Raw genomic sequence first — 6,112 nt, 5'->3', positions numbered from 1 at the left:
TATCTACCATCATTGCCCCTCTCGATGTGCACTCCAAGATCTTTGTCTTCTAGATTAGAAAACAAATCTCGATCTCCTGTCATGTGAAAAGACGCACCACTGTACAAGAACCACACCGATCCCATCACACTTAAAACCAAGCATGCGATCAATGAAAAATCAAGCTCAAACTGCGAGGCTAGAGCCTCTCTTGCTGCAGATCCAGCAACTTGCTTGTTCTTCTTCTTCCGCGGACAATTAGTGGGATAATGTCCGTGCTGGTGACAGTGAAAGCACTTCACCTTGGACATGTCTTGTTTCTTGCCTTTCGCACCAGACTGAGAAGCTTTCTTGCTCTTCACCTTCTTTGCTTTGGCAGCCAAAGCACAATTTTCTTCATCAGGTCCCTTTGATGAAGATCCGTCCTTGGTATTCCGCTTGATCTCCTCCTGCACAAGATCTGACCAAAGTCTCTCCCATCCTGGCAATTTCTCCCGACCATTGACAGAGTCCTGATAAGAATGCCAACTCTTCGGAAGACCAAGGAGAGCCAAGCTCACCAAGTCCTCATCATCGACAGTTACCCCCACACTTCCCAGCTCATCCCTACACTGAGTGAACTTCGTGAGATACTTGGGCATACTGTCTCCCTTCTCACGTTTGATGTTTCTGAGTTTATCTTTGAGCGCTAGCTTCCTCTGATCGCTCTTTCTTTGGAATAGATCTGTCAAATCTTTCCACATCAAGTATGGAGAGGCCTTACCATGCAGGCTGGACACAATGTGATCCTTCACGCCCTCCAACATAATCCTTCAACACTTTGCTGTCTTCTTTTTCCAAGCATCAACTTGCGCAGTATCAGTAGGCTTTGGGACATCAGCCTCTATGAAATCCTTCAGCCCATTATCATCCAACACTGCCTCCATCCTGTCCTTCCATGCAATATAGTTCGAGCTGCCCTCAAGAGCATACTCCAATCGCAATCCGTTGAAAGACATTGCAACGTTGATACCTAGAAAACATTGCTGCAAATTCGAATTCCACCAGCTCCAAACTCAACCGCCTCTGATCTAGAATCCGTGAGAACAAAGTATTTCTCGTACAGAGATTGACTATATGGGCTTTTACCGGATATCTCACCTTCCAAAGGAAGGATGAATCCAGAGGCTACCTAGCTCGATTACAGACTCTGCCTGAAGAAATAAAATGTAAACACTTTCTGAATAATAGATATGATGATCAACAGCTCTGATACCATATAGAAATTTTGAATAATAAACACTTATTCAACAGAGATTATCCCGATTATACACTATTGCGGAATACATGCATAATACATAACCTCCTCTACGTTGATCATCAATTTAGCAGCATCAAAAACAATGAAACATCAATCGCATGCACACATTAACACAGTATGTAACCCGGGGAAAGCTTACATCTGAAAACCCCACATTATCTGTATATTAATGATTGAGAACATATAACATTACATAGTACAATACTCCTCACAAGTATCCAACACTATCTCCACCTGTTACACAAAAAACTAGCTCAGATCCGAACAAGTCACAGGTTCAAATCTCCTCCGCTGCTTTGCCTGCCTTTATTGCATAATACCTGCTGAGAAGAACTCACACTGGAAATCACGTGAGCACAAACTATTCTACTGGGCATATACTGGGCAATCATCATGGGCATACTCAATACATTGATTGTGCAAGATCTCATGCACAACTATAGTCACAACTGATAGCAATCTCAACCTCTAACACCTGTCTCCACTGAACTGTACATGCACTGAGTTAACTGATGTATTCTTCAGTTGCATTATGAGTTAATAATTAATTCACACAACTCATCACTAGCCTATTTGTAGTTAGACTAAGTACAACTAGTTTAACCAAGTCAAACTGAACACAACTCCATCAACTCCACATCCAACTCCACCAAACTCAACCACATGTGTTCTAACTAAAGTCCTACATGCAATAGCTCAACTGACCCACAAAGAAAGCGTATTTCCTTCTGACAGCTGCATGTGCCACATCTGTAGCTCAAACTGAAGTGCTCCAAGAGGATAAGATAATGTTTATAGTCTAAATATTATTATGAGACAATAATATTTGACTTTTCTATTTTTGACTAGTAGTCTAAAAATAGACTCTGATCACTCCTGCTGTGATCCAAAAATAGAAGTCCATCTATTTTTTCCAACATGACCAATCATCCATAAACAGCATCCTGCAACTCATAGACCATGATCCATATGTCTAAAAATAGACATAGTCTAAAATAGACTTTGCGCCATAATTTGCCTGTGGGCCCACTTAGTGAAGGCGACTCCTTTCCACTAAGCTCCATCATCTTGTTGCATTCTCAACAAAATCTAGGGTTAAAATGGATCTATGTTTTTAAAAAAACATTTGCACATGTAGATACTATCTAGATATTACTTAAAAATTTCTACTAAGCAACATCCAAGTGATTCATTTATAAAACCTTCATTATTTTATAGAAGGATGATGGGATGATAAGCAACAAATATGTAAGGGTTATTGTAACTTTGATTAAATTGGTTGCATTAAGAACTGACAATATGGAAATAAGAGTGTTATTATTTCTAGTAAGGCTTCCACATTAAGAATGGGTCACACTCATCAGGACTTCTAAAAGTGACCATGCACTTGTTAACAACCTCTTTAAATGTTGAAAGACCTCTTCACATTCATTATACCAATCAAATATTTCACCTTTCCTTTCCAAGGAGGTAATAGGATGGGCTATCCTCAAGAAAACTCTAATAAAATTATGTAGTAACCTACTAAACCCATGAAATACCTTACCTCTATCACATTTTTGGGTGTTGGCCACTATTTAATTTCTTTAATCATTGTTGGGTCTATTGTACTTATCCCTTGTTTTGAAATGATATGACCCAAATAATGAATCTTTAACGCATAAATGAGCACTTACTCAGTTTGGCATATAACTAACTTGTAGCATAATCCACAAATGTTGTTAATGCTCTTCCTCAAATTTGGAATATATGAGGATATCATCCAAGAACATAAAAATAAACTTATTTAAATCATTCTAGAAGATACCATTCATGAGGCACATGAAAACACCTAGTGGATTAGATAACCTGAATGACACCACCACAAACTCATAATGCCCATATCGAGTTTGAAACATTTTCTTACCGATGTCCTCTTCCTTAATCCTTACTTAATGATACCCTAACCTTAGATCAATTTTAGAAATACCGTAACTCCCTTAAGCTAGTCAAATAAATCATTAGTATTCCGGGAAATGGATACTTTTTCTTCACTATGACCTTGTTCAATTGATGAAAGTTTGTGCATAGTATTAGTTTACCATCCTTCTTTTTAATGAATAAGACTGGGGCACCCTATGGTGATACACTTGGGAATATGTACCTTTTCCTTAATAGCTCTTCTAGTTGCATTTGTAATTCTTTCAATTCTGGAGTACTAATCATGTATGGTGTTTTGGATATTGGTGCAACTCCAAGTACCAAGTCTATAGAGAAGTCAATGTTTCATTTAGGCAAAAACCATGGAACTCAGGAAAACACATCTTCAAATTCCTTAAGTACTAGGTGGTCCCCCAGACTTGGTGCCTAATCCTTAGGAATCTCCTCCATGGGGTTTGCATAAATTTGGGATCCTTTTCTGAAACCTTTTTTCAGCTACATAGTTGATATTTCCCTAATAGAAAATGGCCTTGGTATTCCCTCCACTTACCTTTATTGTACTTCTTCATCCATACAAGAAAATGTTTTGTTGTAACATTCTAGTAATGCATGATGCTTTTCCATCCAATCCATGCCAATTAGGTAATCATATGATCCCAATGGTATTATGTTTAAATTTTGTTTTGTATCTGGCCCATTCATATTTATGGGACATTCCTTCACAAGTTAAACTATTATTCTTTTAGCTCCTATAGCTAACTGAACTAACCAATTCATGTCATGCTTGGCTTTCTTCAAGTTAATTTTTTCAGCCAACTTGATATGCATAGGAAGAGAAACGACTATGCAAAAAAAAAATTAAGCTCCAACATACAATGAAGATGACAAACCAATAGAGAATATGGAAAAGAGTACTAGTCAGTGTTTGTGGTTTTCCTAGTTGCATTGATTATAAGGAAACTTGATTGTGAGCTACAATTACCTTGGCAACAACGACATGATAAATATGTCAACTCCAAATATTTTTTACTCAAATGATATTTCAAAGAGCAATGTTGTGGATAACATATTTTGCAACAAGTTACGCCAATCTTTATGAACTGGAGCGGGGGGGGGGGGGGGGGGGGGGGGTTTCCTTTCATTACCATTGTAGGTATAGGATAATAAAATTGAAAATACTTAGCCAGAACAACCCACTTACTTAATCATCTTTCTTGAGGTTTCTCTATTATCGCAATGACCGCAAGTATTACATCAAATTGTGAGTTACAATGTGGATTGTGTCAGAAGCACCCAAAATTGGTTGCGCGCATGTTGGAAATTGAATCACATATGCTAAAGTTTTCATACCAAGCTCGTGCCATAATCATCACCCTATCACAGGAATTGAGCCACCTAAAAGGCATGTATTGCCAAGATCAAAACATAAATTTGGAGCATTCATGCAAATAATGAGAATATTAATGTTGAGATTAAAGAATAATGCCTTAGTGCATGAGGGGTTTCTGGACTAGAATTTGGATAAGAGGGAGCTCATGGAGATGGTGAAAATCCAAGTCTAGGTGAGAGTGCAAACATGACATAAAGGAGAGAGAATTCCTAGGTCGAGGAAGAGCATAAGTGCATAGAATGATGAACACTTTCAATGCTTGAAGGAAATGCATAGAATAATTGAAATTAACACTAAATAAATCAATGCCACTCAGAATATAACATATTTGACAACATCACAAACTTGAGAAAGGTAACGAGTGTCTGTGCTGATAGACATACAAAAAGGCAGGGATTGTAAATATGGTGTTGTGTTGACAAACTGGTAATGCACACAGGAAAACAGGTCTGAGCAGGGCAATACACACTAGACTAAGTGCTAGAATGAGCATGAAAAATAAATGTATTTTCACAAAGGAATAACTAGAGTGACTCATATAGTAATGGCAAACCTGATAGATCGTGGGACTGGTTGCAAAATTGACAACATTAACACGTGTAGAGTGCACCTATGTTGATTAGATCACAAATCCTATGGTGGAGGGAGGCTACATAGTGGCTCAAACTTAAGCAGGGTAGGAATAGGCTTGTTCCGATACCATGTTAAGCACTCATGAAAAAAAACACTGACTTAGGATCAACGTGAGAAGCATTTCATTTACAACATCTAAAGATTAATACATATGTTTGACCCTTGGTTTCATATACCAAGAACTTTCGTGACTGTTGGGATTCCTCCACACCTATCCTTATGGATTAGGTGTCTAACATATTGCAGCTTTTGGCATGATGGAAATTATGATATATTGTCACTCCTATGGTCATGGTTTCCCAAATTGAAGGTCACATAGAGTGTTGTTTATACCTTTTTTTATCATAATAATACTAAGGCTAGATAGTTTATTAAACAAAACAATCATGAGGTAAATAGCTTATGCTTATGTTGATAAAAATCATTTTCATGTTAATTTAGTTGGCAATTTCCTTTGAAATCTAAATGTAGAGAATGGATATGTATATAAGTGAAAGTAAACAAAATATTTTACTTTTTGTGTTGTAATATTTCCTCACCCTTAACAACACTCTCATTTTTTATGATAGGCCATGTTGAATATGGATTTTTTGGTCAGTTGTCAATGGGTAGTTCATGACAATGCCCATTTGTTCATAACACTAACAATAAGCATTTTAATAATCCAATTAATGGATTTGCTAGAAAAGGAAGCTCCCCATTCCCAATTTAAATACAGTCTTTAATATTTATAAAAAAACAAATACTACATGTCAATTGAGGTGCATTTAATTCCATGCATACATATACATATGCAAATAAAAGCACAAGAACTCAACCTTAAAATGGTTTAACATGTTAATTTCTAAAGCTATCCATAAAATTATAAATTAATAGGTACATTCTCTTAA

Source organism: Pinus tabuliformis, chromosome 9, assembly GCF_031772625.1.
Source record: "Pinus tabuliformis cultivar Carrire ecotype Pingquan chromosome 9, CPIR1, whole genome shotgun sequence".
Taxonomy (NCBI): Eukaryota; Viridiplantae; Streptophyta; class Pinopsida; order Pinales; family Pinaceae; genus Pinus; species Pinus tabuliformis.
This window is presented reverse-complemented; position numbering follows the sequence as displayed.